This window comes from Nyctibius grandis, assembly GCF_013368605.1.
Source record: "Nyctibius grandis isolate bNycGra1 chromosome W unlocalized genomic scaffold, bNycGra1.pri SUPER_W_unloc_1, whole genome shotgun sequence".
NCBI classification, from domain to species: Eukaryota; Metazoa; Chordata; class Aves; order Nyctibiiformes; family Nyctibiidae; genus Nyctibius; species Nyctibius grandis.
The window spans coordinates 4,075,395-4,098,545 of NW_027167472.1; the positions used below are offsets into that span (position 1 = coordinate 4,075,395).

General features: G+C 51.1%; 2 pseudogenes; one reads left to right on the plus strand and one right to left on the minus strand.

Annotated features, from left to right (window-relative positions):
• Positions 1-3,637: 3,637 nt before the first annotated feature.
• LOC137677094 (sigma non-opioid intracellular receptor 1-like) lies at positions 3,638-5,161 on the minus strand (annotated as a pseudogene).
• Positions 5,160-20,360, plus strand: LOC137677095 (galactose-1-phosphate uridylyltransferase-like; annotated as a pseudogene).
• The last annotated feature ends 2,791 nt before the right edge of the window (positions 20,361-23,151 follow it).

The window sequence follows — 23,151 nt, forward strand, 5'->3', positions numbered from 1 at the left end:
TAAATATCACCAAATACATGCCTGTGTTTATGTACAAGTTGATATGAATACTAAAGCAAGGGCATTTTTATTACAAACACGTGGTGAGTAGCTCAGAACCATGATTAGGCAATGTTTTCTCTTTATGACCCGTTGAACAACCTTGGCAACCCCCACAGGAAAATGCCATGCTGACACTCAGCCTTGGGTATTGCCTCTAGACCCAGAAACGGGCAATATTGCTGATAAGCTTTCACAAGCTATAATTATACCAAAAGCTCTATGGCTTTTCTAAATACATCCATCCAGGTCCCTTTTGCATTTGCCATCTTGAAGAGACCTAAAATTACTGAGTTAATATACAACTATTTACTAAAAGATAGTTCCTCTTTTTAGTATTTCTTTTTAATCAAGCTTTATCTTGAGGTCTGGTATAATTTTTTAATTAGAACTAAAGATTTTATCTAATGAAAAACCCAAATGCCCAGAACAAGGCTTATGTGGAACTGAGGTGCTTATATTCAAAACATGATCACTAAACCCTTCCCCTGCCACACTCCCCAATTAAAAGGTATTTTTCTGTTTCACCTCAAAGTGTCCCAGTTGTCCACAGTTCTGCACCACCACACGTCTGCAGCCACCCATCCCTGTGGTCTGGCACCTTGCTCCTGACAAAGCGTGCCAGGCAGTGGAAACCAGCAGGGCAGGGAAAGGCAGAGGAAGCTTACTTATGACCACGAATAAGGTTCACAAAATGTCATTGCATCTACTTTATTTCAAAAACATCACTACGGATCCCAGACATGCCTTTTACATGTCATCATAAGGGTCAAAACACTTTTTTTTAACGTTTTCCTAGTGTCACGGTTTAAAGCTGGGCTGGCTATTAACCAGGTGGCAGATGCTCTCTGTTAACCCTCTCCCCCCCACTAAGGGAAAGGGAAAAGGGAGAGAGACTTATGGGTTGGAAAGTTAAAACAGTTTTAATAAACTATAATAATGAAAAAGAGTATAATAACAATAATAATAGAAATAATCAAATATATACAAATATATACAAAACCAAGACTGAGAGCTTGGAAATCCTCCTCAAGCAGAGTTGCTCCCCCCAGCACGGGCAGAAGGGAAAATGCAGTAGCTCCCCCCAGCACAGGCAGAGGGGAAAATGCAGCAGCTCCACCCAGCACGGGCAGAGGGCAAAATGCAATAGCTCCCTGCCATCACACCTGCAGGCTTTTAACTGGAAACTGGCAAAGCTGGTACCAATCAGTGGGAGACAGGAGGGCCCCTCCCTCCTGGGCCCCACCTCCAGGAGGCAGTGGGTTAGTGATAAATAGGAAAGTGAGAATGACATGTATGGGATGGAATACCTCGTTGGTCAATCTTGGGTCACCTGCCCTGTCTGCTCCTCCCTGCAGGTGCGAGCCCCCTTCGGCTCTTCACTCATAAGCAGTGAGGAATTTAGCAGTGACCTTGGTTTCTCTAAGACTAATTGGCCTGGTTTGGGCCAAACCAGGACACCTAGTTAACCATTGTCCTGGTTTCCTGGGGATAAAATTTATAGAATCAAGTTTCTGTTACATTTTGTTTCAGTTTGTGGCCAGCCATGGTGATCAAGGCCATTAGCAGTTAAATCCAGGGCAGCTGACCCAGGCTGGCCCACAGGTCTATTCTATAACATTAACATCATGTTCACTGTAAAAGGGAAAGCTTGCTGGAAAGGGGTGGGGTTCTTTCTTCTCTCCTCCCTTCTCTCCTCCCTCTTTCTCATTCTTAATGATTGCTATTCCTGGAACAACTTGCTGCAACTCTGTAGCTAAGTATACTTTTGTGTGTTCTGTATTATCATTGAAATTGGTTTCTTCATTTTATTAAATCTGTTTAACTTTAACCCACGAGTCTCCCTCCTTTTCCCAATTCCCTTCCTCGGTCAGGGAAGGGACATTGGGTGAGAGAGCAACTGTTATTGTTTAGCCCTGGGTGCGGGCTAAACGAAGACAGTTTATTTGGTGCCCAATGTGGTGGTCAAATAGGGAACCACAATTGCCCAGGAATTCTGGAAGTTATCATGGACTGGCCAGAAGGCAAAGACTTCGGAATGGCACCAGAAGAGGAGGTGACACATGCTGAAGAAGCCCCACCATATAATGAACTACCAGAGGATGAGAAGCAGTACGCCCTGTTCACCGATGGATCCTGTCGTCTTGTAGGAAAACATCGGAAGTGGAAAGCTGCTGTATGGAGTCCTATACGACGAGTCACAAAAGCCACAGAAGGACAAGGTGAATCGAGTCAATTCGCAGAGGTAAAAGCCATCCAGCTGGCTTTAGACATTGCCGAACGAGAAAACTGGAGTGCCAGTGGTGACATGACCATCATCGGGGGAGCTCGGTCTTGGTTTTGTATATATTTAATTATTTCCATTATTATTATTATACTCTCTTTCATTATTACAGTTTATTAAAACTGTTTTAACTTTCCAACCCTTAAGTCTCTCTCCCTTTTCTCTTTTCCTTCCCCTTCTCAGGGGGGGGAGGAGGGTTAACAGAGAGTGTCTGCCACTGGTTTTATAGCCAGCCCAGCTTTAAACCTGTGACACTGGGGACACACCCCTTAGTTTGGCAGCACTGCAGAGGTGAAAGCCCTCCACCAAGAAGCGAGCCTGCCCAGGTCTGGCCACAGGGCTGCGAGTGGGGTCCGCAGCCAGGCTCAGCCGGGAAACCGCGTCACTCCCTCAGTGGCCAGGACCCCGCACCAAGAGCCGAGCGGGGTGGCCATACCTAGGGGGTCTCGCAGCCAGGGGAAGTGTTTTGAGGCGTGAGATCCCATCCTGAGCTAGTACAGAGGTTCGGGCACCCGCAGACACTAGGTATGTGCATAGACCAGAGGCCACACAGAACAGGCTCTCAGTTAAGGCAATAGATGGTGGCTCTCCCCCTTGGGGGGGACTGCAGGGAGGTGGACCGCAGGGAAGGGGACCCTCTTTCAGCCCCAGCCATCCCCTGGGCATCTCTTCACTGCTGGAGGGTCCCAGCGCAGATCCCGCCCTGTGCCAGGGGGACACTGTATGCTGCCAACCCATGTCAGCAGGGATGGAGCCATGGGAGATGCTGCCAGCTGGACACAGTGCCCTGCGCTGCCCACAGACCTGGCAGTCTGCTAGGGAGACAGGGAACCTCTCAGTCAACCTTTACAGTGGGTGCTCTGGCCCAGCTCATCTCGTGCACCTTGCCTTGAGGGGCGTGGTGCAGCTTGGCTCGTGCCAGCATCCTCCTCCTGATGTCTCAGGAGCTGCAGAAATTTCACGGAGCCCAGGGACAGCCAGCCCCAGCCCCTCTCCTGCTGCACAGCGGTGTTCGTATCCCACAAGGTGACTCCAGCCCCAGGGCGTGGAAAAGCAGGACATGGCTCCACTTGAAAGCGGGGACAGGCAGGTAGTAAAGAGAACTGGTGGTATGCATTGCAGTGACTGCCACGGTCCCTCTGTCCTGGCACCCAGCTGGCCCATGGGGAAGGACAGAGCAATTCGGGGGAGGCACAGGGGGTCTCCTGCTGCCTCTGCTAGAGCCTGGGCCTGGGGAGGAGGAGAAGGAAAGGGGAGGAAGGCTGGGAGGAGAGGAGCCAGCTGTGCCCAGCAGGGCACCCTGGTGAGCCAGGCTCAGCAGCTCAAGGTGCTGAAGAAGGCACTGGCTTCCAGGAGCAAGCCCTTGGTGTAGACGCGCAGGGTGTAAAAGAGGGCGACAAAGTCCTGAGCGCTGAAGAGGGTGTCAGCCAGGGTGAAGGTGAGCGTGGAGGGGATGAAGCCCTGGCCGTACTCCACCATCCAGGTGCCTGCGCTCCACTGCACCGACGTGGCCTCTCTTGCCTGGTGCATGACAGTGTTGCCTGCCAACACAGGACTAGGACAGCTCCCAGCAGCTTCCCCGCATCATTTCCAGAGATGGGTGGGACCAGGACTTGCAGGGCTGAGCACTCCAGTCTGTGCACCCCAAACCCTCCCCAGTCTTGCTCACTTTTCTCTTACTGGCACCCACCGAGATGCTGGGATGTGCCCCAGGGGACACAAACTGCCCCAGCCTGAGCTCTTGGCTTCTGCCAACTGAAAGGAAGAGGCTTTGCAACAGCAGAGGACCAGCCCACAGAGCGATCGTGTCCCAGGACGTGGACACAGCCTGCAGGGTGCTGTGGCTGCTGCACTTGCCTGGATAGTAGATCGCACTTCTGGTGATCCCCTCCTTCCACTGCTGGAAGGTCCCTGAGATAATAGCGTCGGAGATATCTGCCCAGTACCGACCTGTGGGAGAACAGACAGCACCGTCTCAGCGCATCCCTGCCAGGGACGGCTCAGAAGCCCAGGTCTGAGCCACAGAGCAGCCCTCTGGGGGGAAGGATGCCAACCCCAGGGCTTCAACACACCAAGGAGCACGGCTGGGTCTGGTACCCAGGCTGCCTGTGTGACTGGCCACATCCCAACAGCCTGGGCTGCTCAGTGTCCTTAAGCGCCATCGTTTCCAGCATGTTTGGCATTTGCTCCCTGATGAAGCGCTGGGAGATGCGATGCCCGTCAACACCTGATAGCTGGATGCGGAGAGTCCTGGCCATGTGGCAAGGCATGGCACAGCAGGCGCCAGGACCTGCAGGCACTGTGGAACACTGCGGGGGCTGGTCCCCACATGGAGTGTGTTTTCCAGCATTGTGCTTCCTATCCAGAAGCGGAGCAGTGGGCTCCCTGCCCCAGGCACACCATGGCCAGGGCAGCTGGACCTGAATGAGCAGGGTGGAAAGAGCTCAGAGAAACCCCCCACCTGCCAGACCTGGTCCCTGCTTACCCGAGTGGCCCCCAGTGTCGACGGCTGTCCCGAAGAGCAGCACATACTCTGTGAGCGAGGTGTGCAGGAGTCACATGGAGCCCATCCACCTACCTGCATTCACGAACACCCACTGCAGGTCCTCAGACGGAAGGATGTGGCCTGGGTGCTTCTTCGGTAGCTCCACGATGATCTTGGAGAAAGCCAGCTTGTGATCCAGCCCTACAGCACCCGGTGTCGCCGTGAGTCCCTGGCACAGAGCAAGCCCTACCGGCCCCACTCTTGAATCCCCTCCCCAGTCACAGGGTCCCAGCACGTCCTTTGAGGGGTCTCCCTAGGGGAGATGTCTCCTTTCTCCAGCCTTCCGTCCCCATGGCCGCAGACCCAGCCCCACTGCCTCCCCAGATGGTGATGGAGGATGTGCAGCACCGAGCACCTGAGCCCTACAGCCCACCCCAGGTGCTGGGCTATATGGGGGGACCCAAGCAAGGTGACAGTGACCCTGTCCTGGTGACATGCAGCCCCTCTGCTGTGACTGCACACCCTGCACCCTATGGGGCCAGCCCTCCCCTCCAGCCCTAGTTGGGGGGTCGGTTCTGCCCCGACCCACCTGGGGCTTGGTTCCTCCACCTGGCCCAGCTCCAGCACCAAGGGAGCCACCTTAATCATAGAATCATAGAAGGGTTTGGGTTGGAAGGGACCTTAAAGGTCATCTAGTTCCAACCCCCCTGCCACAGGCAGGGACACCTTTCCACTAGACCAGGTTGCTCAAAGCCTCATCCAACCTGGCCTTAAACACTGCCAGGGAGGGGGCACCCACAACTTCTCTGGGCAACCTGTTCCAGTGTCTCACCACCCTCATAGTAAAGAATTTCATCCTAATATCTAATCTAAATCTACCCTCTTTCAGTTTAAAACCATTACCCCTCGTCCTATCACTGCATGCCCTTGTAAAAAGTCCCTCTCCAGCTTTCCTGTAGGCCCCCTTCAGGTACTGGAAGGCTGCTATAAGGTCTCCCTGGAGCCTTCTCTTCTCCAGGCTGAACAGCCCCAACTCTCTCAGCCTGTCTTCATAGGAGAGGTGCTCCAGCCCTCTGATCATCTTCGTGGCCCTCCTCTGGACTTGCTCCAACAGCTCCATGTCCTTCTTATGTTGGGGGCCCCAGAGCTGGACACAGTACTCCATGTGGGGTCTCACAAGAGTGGAGTAGAGGGGCAGAACCACCTCCCTCGACCTGCTGGCCACGCTTCTTTTGATGCAGCCCAGGATACGGTTGGCCTTCTGGTCTGCAAGCGCACATTGCCAGCTCACGTTGAGCTTCTCATCAACCATGACCCCCAAGTCCTTCTCCTCAGGGCTGCTCTCAATCCATTCTCCGCCCAGCCTGTATTTGTGCTTGGGATTGCCCCGACTCACCTGCAGGACCTTGCACTTGGCCTTGTTGAACTTCATGCAGTTTGCACAGGCCCAGCTCTCAAGCCTGTCAAGGTCCCTCTGGATGGCAGCCCTTCCCTCCAGCATGTCGACTGCACCACACAGCTTGGTGTCGTTGGCAAACTTGCTGAGGGCGCACTCAATCCCACTGTCCATGTCACCGACAAAGATGTTAAACAGTACCGGTCCCAATACCGACCCCTGAGGAAAGCCACTTGTCGCTGGTATCCACTTGGACATCGAGCTGTTGACCGTAAATCTTTGAGTGCGACCATCCAGCCAATTCCTTATCCACCGAGTGGTCCATCCATCAAGTCCCTGTCTCTCCAATTTAGAGACAAGGATGTCATGCGGGACAGCATCAAATGCTTTGCACAAGTCCAGGTAGATGACGTTAGTCGCTCTTCTCCTATCCACCAGCGCTGTAACCCCGTCATAGAAGGCCACCAAATTTGTCAGGCACGATTTGCCCTTACTGAAGCCATGTTGGCTGTCACCAATCACCTCCTTGATTTCCGTGTGCCTCAGTATAGTTTCCAGGAGGATCTGCTCCATGATCTTGCCAGGCACAGAGGTGAGACTGACTGCCCTGTAGTTCCCCAGGTCTTCCTTTTTCCCCTTCTTGAAGATGGGAGTTATGTTTCCCCTTTTCCAGTCAGTGGGAACTTCACCAGACTGCCATGACTTCTCAAAAATGATGGATAGCGCCTTAGCAACTTCATCCGCCAGTTCCTTCTAGACCTGTGGATGCACCTCATCAGGTCCCATGGACTTGTGTACCTTCAGGTTCCTTAGATGGTCTCGAACCTGATCTTCTCCTACAGTGGGCGGATCTTCATCCTTCCAGTCCCTGCCTCTACCTTCTGCGACTTGGGTGGTGAGGCTAGAGCACTTGCCCGTGAAGACTGAGGCAAAAAAGTCATTGAGTACCTCAGCCTTCTCCTGGTAATCAGGTCTCCCGTTTCCTTATAGGGAGGGCCCACAATTTCCCTAGTCTTCCTTTTATCACTGACATACCTATAGAAGCATTTCATGTTGCCCTTGACATCCCTGGCCAGATTTCATTCCATCAGCGCTTTAGCTTTCCGAACGTGCTCCCTGGCTGCTCGGACAATTTCCCTGTATTCCTCCCAGGCTACCTGCCCTTGCTTCCACCCTCTGTAGGCTTCCTTCTTGTGTCCGAGTTTGTCCAGGAGCTCCTTGTTCATCCATGCAGGCCTCCTGGTGTTTTTGACTGACTTCCTCTTTGTTGGGTTGCATCGCTCCTGAGCCTGGAGGCGGTGGTCCTTGAATACTAATCCAGGGCTGGGTGATGTTGCTGCCCCATCCCTCTTTCATTCCAGTCCCATTACCCCACCCCAGTCCCCCATCCCAGTTCCCCGTTACTGATCCCTTCCTGATACCGGTCCTGCTGCCCCAGTCCCAGCTCCCCAGCCCCTCCTTGACCCCCAGTCCCATTCCCCCCGTGTACTGGAACCTCCTCGATCCCACGGAGGAGGAGGAGGAGGAGGAGGAGGAGGTGGTAGCTGCTTCCGCGCCAGCGGTACGGCCGGGGCTGCCTCCGGACCCCTGGCAGAGCCCAGCCCAGCCGCGCCCCGGGAAGCGGGGGCTACGAGGACCCTTCCTGCCCCGAGCGGGGGTGGCAGCGGCCCCTCCCCCCCCGGACTGGGACAGGGAGGAAGGGGTGAAGCTGAGGCGGGGGGGGGTTGAGGGCATAAAATGGGGTGTAGACCCTCTTGCAGGGTTACTGGAGGAGGGGGCATGGTGGGTGGGGTGTGCCCGGCCCGCGGGGGTCTGCCTCCCACATCATTCCCTCCCTGATGCCCTGCTTCTCTCTCCCCATGGACCACCAGCACACTCGTTACAACCCTCTGTGGGATGACTGGGTGCTGGTGTTGGCCCACCGGGTGAAGCACCCCTGAGGATGTGCCCTGCTGGGACCCCAACAACCCCCTCTGCCTTGGGGCCACCTGGGCCAACAGCGAGGTACTGCCAGGGACCCAGGCATCCTGGTTTCTCCTGCCACCCTGTCCCCCCATGACCCCATCTGGGTGAACCCCCAGTACGAGGGTACCTTTGTCTTCCCAAATGACTTCCCTGCGCTGCAGCCCGATGCTTCTGAGCCTGGTAACTTCTGGGGGGAGAGCAGGCTGCTGGGGTCCCCCAGGCTCAGGTCCTGGGGGGGGCTGTAGGGTGGGCTGGGGGGGCATGGGTGCTGTCCTGGTCCCTTCTCCCTCCCTGCTCTCTGTCCTTCCCCAGGTGACAGTGATCACCCCTTGTTTCAAGCAGCAGCAGCCCAGGGTGTGTGGTGAGTACCCCAACGGCTCCAGGGGGTCTAGGCTGTGATGTCAGCTGGGACCCATGGGATGAAGCAGGACTGAGCCCGCTCCCCTTCTTGCAGTGCCTGTTCTGTGCATACCTGCTCTGTTTTGGGGGATTTCGGGGATCTCATCCCTGTTCAGCTTCCCCTGTCCCTCTGTGATCCAGCAGGGCCACAGGGGTCCCTGAGGACGCCCCACAGCCCTGGCCACATGTGTCTCCTCTGCAGAAAGGTGATGTGCTTCCGCCCCTGGTTGGACCTGATGCTGCCCCTCATGTCCCTGGCGGAGATCTGGGCTGTCACTGACATGTGGGCAGAGCTGTTGGCTGAGCTGGGTGCCTCCTACCCCTGGGTGCAGGTCTGGGGCTGGAGGGGGCTGCCCTTCTCTCCCTGCTCCGAGGGGCTCAGGCAGAGGTGGGAGGCTGGGGCTGGGTGCTCTGACAGCACCCAGGGTTAGGACCCTCCCAGCTGCATATGGGTCCCCCATCCCCACCTTGTGTCCCCCTTAGCCTTTCCAGGTGGGTGCAAGGCTCTGCTTTCCTGGTGTGCTGGGGACACAGCGGCAACCCGGGACTGGGACCTGCTGGCTGCACCTCTTCCTCTGCACATCTTTGAGAACAAGGGAGCCATGATGGGCTGCTCTAACCCACACCCCCACTACCAGGTGAGGCTGTCCCACCCGTGACCTGGCTTAACTGCGAGTTCCTGTGGGCGACCCTACAGCAACAAACCCAGGCGGAAGATGTGAACAGGAATCACCTCCCTGGTTTCAAAGCTTTCTGCAGTGAGGATCTCCCCATACTTGTCCTGTCACCTCCCCTCCCAAGGACAATCCCTTGTGGCTGCCACATGTTGGACTCTCTGCCTGGTGGCAGCATGGCTGGGGCACCCCTCCAAATGGGGGGTACTGGCACCCCCTGTGGGGGTGGCATGGCTGGATCCCACGTTGGGTGCCAATAAATCTGTCATGGTTTAAAGCTGGGCCGGCTATTAAACCTGTGGCAGATGCTCTCTGTTAACCCTCCCCCCCCCACCCGAAGGGAAAGGGAAGGGAAAAGGGAGAGAGACTTATGGGTTGGAAAATTAAAACAGTTTTAATAAACTATAGTAATGAAAAAGAGTATAATAATAATATTGGAGTAATAAAATATATACAAATATATACAAAACCAAGATCGAGCTCCCCCGATGTCAGCCACGTCACCACCAGCACTGCAGGGCAGGCTCCGGGAAGGCCCAGGCTGGGCCCAGAGACGGTCGAGAACTGGATTCAGGGATGCACAGATCAGGATGGGGGGCAGCAGTAAAACGGACAGAGTCCTTCTTGGACACTGGCCAAAGGCTCAAGCCGCAGAAGCAGCCCGAAGCATAAGAAGCAGCCCAAGCAGGCAGAGGCCCCCAAAAACCACAAGAGAAGGGGCGAGACCCTCGTGATCCCCCCGCTTTATACTGAGAATGTCTGTAGGCAAAAGGTCTGACTGAGCAGGGCCAGCTCGATTGATAGATCCCCTGGTGTTAACTAACCAGGTAGCTTGGGCCAAATGCTTATCCCAGTTTTTAAAGGTTCCACCCCCCATTGCTTTCAGGGTAGTTTTTAACAGCCCATTATACCGTTCAATTTTTCCAGAGGCTGGTGCATGATAGGGGATATGATATACCCATTCGATGCCATGCTCTTTGGCCCAGCTGTCTATGAGACTGTTTTTGAAATGAGTCCCACTGTCCGACTCAATTCTCTCTGGCATGCCATGTCGCCACAAGATCTGCTTTTCGAGGCCCAGAATAGTGTTTCAGGCAGTGGCATGGGGCACAGAGTATGTTTCCAGCCATCTGGTGGTTGCCTCCACCATGGTAAGCACATAACATTTACCCTGGCAGGTTTGAGGGAGTGTGATACAGTCCATCTGCCAGGCCTACCCATATTTATAGTTCAACCACCGCCCCCCATACCACAAAGGTTTTAACTGTTTGGCTTGCTTAATTGCGGCGCACGTTTCACAATCATGGATAACCTGTGCAATAGAGTCCATAGTTAAGTCCACCCCTCGGTCACGAGCTCATCTGTATGTTGCATCTCTCCCTTGATGACCTGAAGTGTCATGGGCCCACCGAGCTAAAAACAGTTCACCTTTATGTTCCCAGTCCAAATCTATTTGGAACACTTTAGCAGCCTGATCCCCTTGTTGATTGTTTCGATGCTCCTCAGTGGGCCGACTTTTAGGTACGTGAGCATCTACATGACGTACCTTCACGACTACTTTCTCTAGCCGAGTAGCAATATCTTGCCACAGTTCAGCAGCCCAAATAGGTTTACCTTTATGCTGCCAGTTGCTCTGCTTCCACTGCTTTAACCACCCCCACAAGGCATTTGCTACCATCCATGAGTCAGTATAAAGATACAGCCTTGGCCACTTTTCTCGTTCAGCAATGCCTAAAGCCAGCTGGATGGCTTTTACCTCTGTGAATTGACTCAATTCACCTTGTCCTTCTGTGGCTTCTGTGACTCGTCGTATAGGACTCCATACAGCAGCTTTCCACTTCCGATGCTTTCCTACAAGACGGCAGGATCCATCGGTGAACAGGGCATACTGCTTCTCATCCTCTGGTAGTTCATTATACGGTGGGCTTCTTCAGCACGTGTCACCTCCTTTTCTGGTGGCATTCCGAAGTCTTTGCCTTCTGGCCAGTCCATGATCACTTCTAAGATTCCTGGGCTATTAGGGTTTCCTATTCGAGCCTGCTGTGTAATTAATGCAATCGATTTACTCCATGTAGCATCAGTTGCATGATGAGTAGTAGGAACCTTACCCTTGAACATCCAGCCTAGTACTGGTAATCGGGGTGCCAGGAGGAGCTGTGCTTCAGTACTGATTACCTCTGAAGCAGCTCTAACTCCTTCATATGCTGCCAGTATCTCTTTTTCAGTTGGGGTGTAATTGGCCTCGGAGCCCTTGTATCCTCAACTCCAAAATCCTAGGGGTCAATCTCGAGTCTCCCCTGGCACTTTCTGCCAGAGGCTCCAAGCAGGAACATTGTCCCCAGCTGAGGTGTAGAGCACATTTTTAACATCTTGTCCCATACGGACTGGTCCACGGGCTACTGCATGCACAATCTCTTGTTTAATCTGTTCAAAAGCCTGTCGTTGTTCAGGGCCCCACTGAAAATCATTCTTCTTTCTGGTCACTTGATAAAGAGGGCGTACAATCTGGCTGTAATCTGGAATATGCATTCTCCAGAAACCCACAACGCCTAAGAAGGCTTGTGTTTCCTTTTTGTTAGTTGGTGGGGACATAGCTGTTATTTTGTTGATCACCTCTATCGGGATCTGGTGATGCCCATCTTGCCATTTAATCCCTAAAAACTGGATCTCCCGGGCAGGTCCCTTGACCTTGCCTCTTTTTATGGCAAAACCAGCTTGCAGAAGAATTTGGATTATTTTCTCCCCTTTGTCAAAAACTTCTGCTGCTGTATCACCCGACACAATGATATCATCAATGTATTGCAAATGCTCTGGAGCTCCACCCTTTTCTAGTGCAGTCTGGATCAGTCCGTGGCAAATAGTAGGACTGTGTTTCCACCCCTGGGGCAGTCGATTCCAGGTGTACTGGATACCTCTCCAGGTAAAAGCAAACTGTGGCCTGCACTTTGGTGCCAAAGGAATAGAAAAAATGCATTACCAATGTCTGTGGTGGCGTACCACTTGGCTGCCTTTGACTCCAGTTCGTATTGAAGTTCTAGCATGTCTGGCACAGCAGCACTCAACGGTGGCGTAACTTCATTTAGGCCACGATAGTCTACAGTTAATCTCCATTCTCCATTAGACTTTCACACTGGCCATATAGGACTATTAAAGGGGGAGCGAGTCTTGCTAATCACTCCTTGATTTTCTAATTGTCTAATCAGTTTATGAATGGGGATCAGGGAGTCTCGATTGGTGCGATATTGTCGTCGGTGCACCGTGGTAGTAGCAATTGGCACCTGTTGTTCTTCAACCTTCAGCAACCCCACAACAGAAGGATCCTCTGAGAGGCCAGGCAAGGTAGACAGCTGTTTAATGTCCTCAGTCTCTACAGCTGCTATACCAAAGGCCCATCTATATCCTTTTGGGTCCTTAAAATACCCTTTCTTAAGGTAGTCTATGCCAAGGATGCATGGAGCATTTGGGCCAGTCACAATGGGGTGCTTTTTCCATTCATTTTTAGTTAGGCTCACTTCGGCCTCCAATACAGATAACACTTGAGATCCCCCTGTTACTCCCGAAATACTGATAGATTCTGTCCCTTTATGATTCAATGGCATTAGGGTGCACTGTGCACCAGTGTCTATCAGGGCTCGATACCTTTGTGGTTTTAATGTGCCAGGCCATCGAATACACACAGTCCAATAAACTCAGTTGTCCCTCTCCTCCACCTGGCTGGAGGCAGGGCCCCCTAATTAAGGAATGGATTCTTGCTGCTCACGGGGATTGGACCTTCATTTCCCCTATTCACATTTGGGAAATAGGGATTTGAGGCCCATCTACCCTGACTGGAGTCCTGCTCACTGGTAACTGGAGCAGCCATCCTCCTAGGAAAATTCTCTCTGGTATTTCTTTTAGCTTGCAACTCATGTACTCGTGCCTGTAGGGTACTGGTAGGTTGTCCATGCCATCTGCTCGTGTCCTCCCCATAATCACGCGGGGAAACCACAGGATACCTCGTGACGTGTTCCGTTTCCTTTGAGCTGGTCCTGTAGGAGGGCGTTTTCTCCTAATGGCTACAATGCAAGCCTGTGTAGGTAGAGAGTCAAGTTTATTCTCTATCCTGGACAGTTTGTCTGACAGTTGTTTAAATGAGTCCTTGTTTTCCTTAGTCAGTTTTTCCACAGCTGAGATGCGGGTCTGCAATGGGGAAGAAATACTATCTTCATACTGTCGCATACAGTTAGCCATTTCGCCCACACTAGGTCGTGCCATAGCATCTTCTCCCCATACTAATATTGACAATGTATGGGTATATGCCGGTGGAGCGCTCTTCACAACCTTCCGGAACATGGATCGGTTGCATTCCACTTCATCAGGATTTACAGGATCTACAATGTTCCGTGGATGTCTATAAATGATCTCTTGCACAGCCAGTTCTCTAAGGTAGTTAATACCTTTTTCTATAGTGATCCATTTGCTTAGGTGGCTCAGAACATCATCTTTATAGGGATACCTGCTCTTTACAGCTGACAAGAGTCGCCTCCAGAGGCTGATAGTGTTTGACCTTCTTGGAAGCACCTTATCAATACCACCGTCTCTGGACAGGGATCCCAACTGTCTGGCTTCTCTACCATCCAGTTCTATGCTATCTGCCCCATTATCCCAGCATCGGAGCAACCAGGTAATAATAGGCTCACCGTCATAACGGCTGAAGTCTTTCCTTATATTTCGCAGTTCTTTCCAGGATAAGGAGTGGTAGGTTACCTCTACGTCCGAGTCCTCCTCCTGTGATAGTTCTGCTTTAGAAGGACCTTTCTTCTGTGATGGGTCTGCTTTAAAAAGACAATCAAGGAAACCTCCATCTGCGTCAGGCCCTGACTCTGACTGAGAAGGGCCCTCACCTGGGTCACGTGATGGCTCTGCCTTAGAAGGCTCTGAGTCATCATCCTTCTCTTCACGAGCTGATTTCTTTCAGTATTTCTTCCTGGTTACAGGGGCGATTGGTACAGATTGGGTAGATGCTGGGGTTTGAGTAGCTGCAGTGGCTGTCATGGGAGTGCTGAGACTCGCTAGAGTCTGAGTAGCTGCAGTGGCCACCTTAAGTGTAGTCTGAGTAGCTGCAGTGGCCATCTTGGGGCGTGCAGCGGCTGCAGTGTAGGCTGCCAAAGTTTGAGTAGATGCAGCTGCTGTCTTGGGGGGTGTAGCAGCTGCAGTGCGAGCTGACGGGGTTTGAGGGGATTTAGTAGCTGTAGTGGCAGCACATGCTGTAGGAGCTGAGGTGGCTGCATAACACCTACACCTGTACTTGCACTGATATTTAATCTTATCCCACATCAGAAACACATTCAGGACAACCGAAAATAAAAACATGTCACCTAGACAGCACCATCCGAATTTCGCAAAATCTCGTGGAATCAGCTTGGCAGAAAAGGGGAAGGTACTATTTCCCGAAGTAAAATTGAAAAGGCAATCATTAACAAAATCAGCTAAAGGATGCCCGGAGTGCGCAGATGAAGTCACTGCTACCGATTCGCGATTAAAGCTGCCCATCATTGTGTCATAGAGATAAGCAATCGGAATAGTAACTGCCCAGTTTATCACGGCATAAATCAGCATCAAACCCCATACCAAAACAATACATTTCGACCAGCGCCCACTGCTAAACTGCATGTAAACATTAAGAAGAAGCAAGCAATAACTCAGTGCCCACGGCAGGTAAGGCAGCATTGCAATACTCAACTGTGAAAGAAATTCTATAAAAAGACAAGATACCACAGCGTTCAAAAAGGACATTATCATCTTAGCTGTTTTAATTTCCAACCCCTCGTAAATCTCAAAGGAAGAAATCTGATACTCTCAGCTGAGCTCTCCATGTCTCCCACCAGAGCTGGGATTTGACTTATCAGAGCAACTTCTCGGAGCTTCTCTTGAGCCCCACGTTAGGCACCAATAAATCTGTCATGGTTTAAAGCTGGGCTGGCTATTAAACCTGTGGCAGATGCTCTCTGTTAACCCTCCCCCCCCCCACCCGAAGGGAAAGGGAAGGGAAAAGGGAGAGAGACTTATGGGTTGGAAAATTAAAACAGTTTTAATAAACTATAGTAATGAAAAAGAGTATAATAATAATATTGGAATAATCAAATATATACAAATATATACAAAACCAAGATCGAGCTCCCCCGATGTCGGCCACGTCACCACCGGCACTGCAGGGCAGGCTCCGGGAAGGCCCAGGCTGGGCCCAGAGACGGTCGAGAACTGGATTCAGGGATGGACGGATCGGGATCAGGGGCAGCAGGAAAACGGACAGAGTCCTTCTTGGACACTGGCCAAAGGCTCAAGCTGCAGAAGCAGCCCGAAGCAGCAGAAGCAGCCCAAGCAGGCAGAGGCCCCCAAAAACCACAGGAAAAGGGGTGAGAGCCTTGTGATCCCCCTGCTTTATACCGAGAATGATGTGTATGGGATGGAATACCTTTGTTGGTCAATTTTGGGTCAGCTGCCCTGTCTGCTCCTCCCTGCAGGTGCGACCCCCCCTTCGGCTCTTCACTCGTAAGCAGTGAGGAATTTAGCAGTGACCTTGGTTTATCTAAGAATAGGTACAGCAAGAGCCTTTCTGCATAACATCCCTACCGGTGCCTCAGTGATAACTACAAACTTCGAGTGTTATCAGTCCTAGAAGCAGACACTGTCTGCAAAACATGCAGTTAGTTTCAGAAAGTGCAGTTACTTAGAAGAGACTTAGCTGAAAGTAAAAAACACTGAAAGGAAAACTAGCCTGGTTTAGGCCAAACCAGGACATCCTCCCAGCTTGGCAGGGTTTAGTTGTTGGGGGGGGAGGGCCTGTGGCATGAGCCCAGGGTGCCTAGGGGATGGTGAGGCACTGCAGAGGGATGTGTTGGGGTCTCTAGGCTGAGCGATAGGGCAGGGTGGTGTGGGAAGCCTATTATGCCAGAGCAAGAGCCAAGAGGAACAGCTGAAGCTACTTGCTGCTCTTGCTGACTCAGATGATGCCACACAGCTGTGCTGAGCCATCAAGAGATGTGATGGCACACCCAGCAATCAAGAGATAAAACGTCTCCAGGCTCGAGGAGAGAGGGTCTACTAACAGTTCTGGAACAGCAGCAGCCGCTGCCACCACTGCAGCGAAGTAACAGCTCCGCAACGTTCCTCAGAACAAGCAGGCATAGATTGTGAAAACCAATCAGTGCCTGAGCTCCGTCCAGCCCGCTTCAACGGCAGAAAGCAGTCCGCAACATTTGGTGCCCGAACAAGGGACCTACTTTGCGAGCGAAGTCCCACAGGACCAGTGAGAACCCCAGGAACCAGTGAGTTCTGCGATAACAGTAAACATGGGACAGGCCGCTAGTTCCCAGGAACCTGCGAGTTCTACAATTGCGGAGAAAAGGACTCAGCACACGATTCAATGTGAATCAAACATAAGCCGTTTATTACAAAAAAAGCCCCTTTTTATAACATATTTGCTTCCGTACATGCAGCCAGGCACTGTCTATGCAAAACCCGATTGGTCACCCCACTTCTGCCACGCGCTGTCCACGTGCCTCCCTGCAACCTCCCATTGGTCAGTCTTTTCACCATCCCCCTGTGCTGTAACATGATCCTGCAGGTGCCAAGTCCATCACTGTTCACAGTGATGAATGGGCTGCCCAGGGAGGTGGTGGAGTCACCATCTCTGGATGTGTTTAAGACAAGACTGGACATGGCACTTAGTGCCATGGTCTAGTTGACAGGGTGTGTCAGGGCAACGGTTGGACTCGATGATCCCTGAGGTCTCTTCCAACCTGGTTGATTCTGTGATTCTGTTTACGGTCAAGTATGCAGAGGCTCCGTGGGAAGCACACAGGAGATTGGCCTGTGGCCTTGCTTGGAGAGCTTGTTGACTTCAGCTCTTGATTCTTTCCGTTAGCTGTAACAATATCCCCCAACACACAATGGCAATAAATGTGGGACAGGCTGGTCCCCAAGAGCATAAGCTCCATACTGAGATATTACAGTGTTTATTGCAAGAAAAAGGCTGTAAGGTTCAACTAGTGGAATTAACGCAATTGTTGGCATGGATCAAAGATAACTGTACCTGGTTCCCTGCATCAGGGACTTATGATGCAAAGATTTGGGCAAAAGCGGGGGATGAAATACAAAAACTAGGAAGAACATGGACAGTTGTTTTCACAGCACTCTCTGCACTTCAGCCTGCAGAGGAGTATTTGAAATCTCAGGCATCCACTCCTATTAATACCTTGGTGGATGTGAAAGAGCAAAACGAGCCTGCATATGAAACAATCCCTGGAGAATCAAACGATCCTTATAATCTGGATTTCACAGGATTAACATCAGTAAAAGAAACGGCTGCTGTCGTCTTTCCAGTGCAAGAGATCTCGCAGCCGGCAGCAGTAGCGGCAGTGGCTACGGCCTGAGCACTGACAGCTCCTCCGTATCCTGTGTCTGCCAAGCCACCTATTGGTTTCTCAAAAAACCCACCGGAGTCTCATGTAATGAAATCTGAAAAGATACCAGAGTCTCATACAACGAAATATAAAACACTAGCAGAAAGATGCAGAGAGGAAGCTGCTCGTAATGGAGATTTCACCATGCTGACGGCAATGCCAGTAATATACCGCCCAAATCATCCCCCTGAATATCAATACCTCACCTATGAGATGATTAAGGAAGTACGAAAGGCGGTAAGAGACTATGGCTTGCACAGTAATTATACTTTAAATTCAATAACAGTTATTGGGGAGTCATATACTATGACTCCACATGATTGGAAATCACTCTTACGAATGATTTGAACGCCTGCACAATATTCGGTGTGGCAGGCAGAGTACCAGGAGGCTGCTTCTATGGACAGTTTGGAAAATATGGATGACTTAGATGAATATTTGGGAATTAATCACTTTTCAACACCAGAAGTACAGGCAACGCTACCTCAACGACGACTACAGCAGATCTCTGCATTGGCTGTAAAGTGTTTGAAACGCATTCCAGAAGTAGGGAAACGCCAACCCTCTTTCGTGGCCATTGGACAAGGAGTCCAAGAACCCTACGTCACATTTATTGACCGCTTACAAACTGCATTAAGCAGACAGATCGATGACGAAAATGTATCAGAAACACTGTTATTACAACTGGCCTATGAAAATGCAAATGCAGATTGCCAAGAAACTTTAGCCCCTCTAAGAAACTCTTACAGAAGTATAGCAGAATTTATCAAAGCCTGTCAGAATGTAGGCTCTGAAGAGTATAGGGCTACTTTAATTGCAAGTGCCTTGGCTCAGCAACTCGTCGTGGGATGAGCAGAAGTAAAATGTTTTGAATGTAACTAAATGGGACATATTAGAAGGAACTGTCCAAATCTGACAAAGGATGAGCAGAGAAGATCTAAAACACCCAAAAGAGTATGTCCTAGGTGTAAAAAGGGCTATCACTGGAGCAATCAATGTCAATCGAAATTTGATGAAGATGGAAACCCCATACAGGGAAACCGCAAGAGGGGCGCAAGGGTCTGTTGTGTACATACTCAATCCGAGAACCCGACAAATGAACAGCCTCAGAACACGTTGCCAGCGGGCTGGATCTGGCCTCAGCCACCGATACAAGGCTGAATGATAAAAGGATATGAGCAATCCATATATCATTCAAAGAACTTATGGAACACAAGCTTCCAAGCAGTTGCAGGACCTTGAGATTGAATCTAGTTCTGAATGGCCCTTTCTGTCTGAACTACAGTGGCTGAGAAGAGAAGAAAGAGAGCAGTATCTCATGAAATCTTTGAAGAAATGAAATATCTGGAGCTCATGATAGTCAATGATCATAAAAAACAAAATCAAAAAAAAAAAAAGGGAGGGTTACAAGCAGAGCAATGTAAAGTAAAACTTCTTTTCAGTACTTACCTGGTTGATGCTGCTAGTAGCATATGCTTGTCTCAAAGCTTAAGCCATGTATGTCTAAGTACACATGGGCGGTACAGTGAAACTGTGAATGTATCATTAAATCAGTTATGGTTCCTTTCGTCACTCCTCTCCTGCTCCTTGGATAATAAACAAAAAAGGGGGAAATGTGGGAAGCCTATTATGCCAGAGCAAGAGCCAAGAGGAACAGCTGAAGCTACTTGCTGCTCTTGCTGAATCACATGATGCCACACAGCTGTGCCAGAGCAATCAAGAGATGTGATGGCACACCCAGCAATCAAGAGATAAAAAGTCTCCAGGCTGAAGGAGAGAGGGTCTGCTAACAGTTCCAGAGCAGCAGCATTTGTGACCACTGCGGCAAAGTAATAACTCTGTGATGTTCCTCAGAACAAGTAGGCATAGATTGTGAAAACCAATCAGTGCCTGAGCTCCGTCCAGCCATCTTCAACATAGAAAAGCAGTCTGCAACTGGGTAGCATGGCAGGTGACTTAGGTAGGTAACCCAGCCCTGTGCCTTGATATCCCTCCCAGGTGTGTGCTAGCAGCTTCCTCCTGAATGAGGCATGCCTGGAGGACAGGATCCAGCAGCAGCACCTGAGCAAGCACAGCATGCCTATGCTGTTGAAGTACGCTGAGCAGGAGGCTTGCCAGAAGAAGGACGCAGCTGTCATCTCTTCCCTGGGAGCTGGATGTATGCTGGGCTGGGCCCCCTAGCCCCCAAAAGCAGGCCCCCCGGAGCACCTATCCCTGAGGCACTGGGGCTGCATGTGTCCCCATCGAGCACAGTGTCCTGCAGGAGTGTCTGGTGGTGGAGAATGTGGATTGGCTGGCCCTTCCAGATCCTGCTGCTGCCCCACCACCACGTCTGCTGCCTCCAGGACCTCTGTGAGGGTGAGAGGGACAGTGAGTGGCTCTGCACCCTGCCAGCCCCTATCCCACATCCTTTGGGCTCGGCCTTTGTTAGGAGGCAGCTCTGGAGCAGCCTCACTGGTGTTGGAGGGTCTGTGTCCCTGCTGGGGTGCAGGGCTGCTGGGTTTGGCTTGGGGGGGACAGGCACTTCTGTTATGCCAGGGCAGGAGCTGTGTGTCCAGGCGTAGGCTGTACTGATGGGGGGGGGGGGGGACACACACCACACGCTGTCATCCTTTTCGGGATGATAAAGCATGTGGTGCCCCATTGTCTTTGTTTAGCCCACACCCAGGGCTAAACAATAACAGTTTTTCTCTCACCCAATCTCCCTTCCCCAATCAAGGAAGGAAATTGGGAAAAAGAGGGGGACTCATGAGTTAAAATTAAACAGATTTAATAAAAAAAAAAATATAAATGATAACACAAAACACACAAAAGTATACTTAGCTACAGAGTTGCAGCAGGTTGCCCAGGAAAAGCAGTCATTGGCAATGAGAAAAAGGGAGGCCAGAAAAGAGGAAAGCAAAAACAGCCCCACTTCTCCCCAGCAAGCCCTCCCTTTTATAGTGAACTTGATGTTAATGATATAGAATACACCTGTGGGCCAGCCTGGGTCAGCTGCCCTGCATTTAGCTGCTAATGGCCCTGATCACCATGGCTGGCCACAAACTGAAACCAAATCCTAATGAAACCAGGACAGGATTCCACCCCTTATTCTCTATCATTTACATCAAGTCACTACTATTTTCCCCATCCCTCAATACACATCCACACACAGATATTCTCTCCAGTCCATGGGCTATCTCTCCAAGAAGTCCATTGAATCAATTCAGTCCAAATCCATGGGTTCCATTTCTCATAATAGTCTCTCAGGGCAGGAAAAAAAAATATGGTGTGGGATTCACTCAGCCAGCAGATCGGGACCAGGCCTCAATACGGTGTTACTGCTGAAGTTGGGCACAGCAGGATGATGTGTTGCATCTTGATCTTGCAGCCGGTGTATCTGGTGCAGCCCATGTTCACAGTCTGGGGTGATTCTTAGTGTAATAAATGACAATTAGCATCATACAGTTCAAGTTATTGGTTATTTTCGCCCACAATCAAATCTCCTTGGGGTACACATTTAACTTCCCCATCCTCTTGCATCATCCACCATGTGCACCCAGGTCCTTGAGCAAAAGCAATTCCATGCATGGGTTTGCCTTTGCTCGAGGCAGGAGTAATCCAAACTGTTTTCCCCAACATATTTCTTGCATGAACCACAGGGACTTTATCCCCCTCTACAGTGCGCTACAGCTCAGACTGAGTAGGACCAGCCCGGTTGACAGATCCCCTGGTATTAACTAACCAGGTGGCCTTTGCTAAGTGTTCATCCCAATTTTTGAATGTCCCATCACCCATCGCTTTCAGGGTAGTCTTCAACAGTCCATTACATTGTTCAGTTTTCCTGGTGGCTGGTGCATGGTAGGGGATTTGATATATCCCTTCAATACCATGCTCTTTAGCCCAGGCATCTATGAGGCTATTACAGAATCACAGAATCAACTAGGTTGGAAGAGACCTCTGGGATCATCGAGTCTAACCTTTGACCTAACACCACTGTGTCAACTAGACCATGGCACTAAGTGCCACATCTAGGCTTTTCTTAAACACCTCCAGGGATGGTGACTCCACCACCTCCCTGGGCAGCTCGTTCCAATGGCTAATAACTCCTTCTGTGAAGAAATTTTTCCTAATGTCTAACCTGAACCTCCCCTGGCGCAGCTTGAGTCTATGCCCTCTAGTCCTGTTGCTAGTTGCCTGGGAGAAGAGGCTGACCCCCACCCCGCTACAATCTCCTTTCAGGTAGTTGTAGAGAGCAATAAGGTCTCCCCTCAGCCTCCTTTTCTCCAGGCTAAACAATCCCAGTACCCTCAGCCGCTCCTCATAGGACATACCCTCTAGACCCTTCACCAGCTTCATTGCCTTTCTTTGGACTCGTTCCAGCACCTCAATGTCTTTCTTGTAGTGAGGGGCCCAGAACTGGACACAGTACTCGAGGTGTGGCCTCACCAGTGCTAAGTACAGGGGGACAATTACTGCTCTAGTCCTGCTGGCCACACTATTCCTGATACACGCCAGGATGCTGTTGGCCTTCTTGGCCACCTGGGCACACTGCTGGCTCATGTTCAGATGGCTGTCCACCAATACCCCCAGGTCCTTTTCCACCAGGCCACTTTCCAACCACTCTTCCCCCAGCCTGTAGCACTGTATGGGGTTGTTGTGGCCAAAGTGTAGGACCCGGCACTTAGCCTTGTTGAACTTCATGCCATTGTTCTCGGCCCATCCATCTAACCTGTCCAGACCCCTCTGCAGAGCCTTCCTACCCTCAGGCAGATCAACACTCCCACCCAACTTAATGTCGTCCACAAATTTACCGAGGGTGCACTTGATACCCTCATCCAGATCATCAATAAAGATATTAAACAGGACCGGGCCCAGTACTGAGCCCTGGGGGACACCACTAGTGACTGGATGCCAACTGGATGCAGTACTGTTCACCACCACTCTCTGGGCCCGGCCATCCAGCCAGTTCTTAACCCAGCAAAGATTGTACCTGTCCAAGCCGTGGGCTTTCATCTTATCCAGGAGAATGCCGTGGGAGACAGTATCAAAGGCTCTGCTGAAGTCCAAGTATACTACATCCACAGCCTTCCCCTCATCCACTAGGAGGGTCACCTGGTCATAAAAAGAGATCAGGTTGGTCAGGCAGGACCTGCCTTTCCTAAACCCATGCTGACTGGGCCTGATCCCCTGGTTCTCCTGTATGTGCTGTGTAATCGCACTCAAGATTATCTGTTCTATGACCTTGCCAGGCACCAAGGTCAGGCTGACAGACCTGTAGTTCCCAGGATCCTCCTTCCGGCCTTTCTTGTGGATGGGTGTTACATTGGCCAGCCTCCAGTCATCTGGGACCTCCCTGGTTAGCCAGGACTGATAATAAATAATGGAGAGCGGCTTAGCAAGCTCTTCCGCCAGCTCCCTCAGTACCCTTGGGTGGATAACATCTGGTCCCACAGACTTGTGAGCGTCCAAGTGGCACAGCAAGT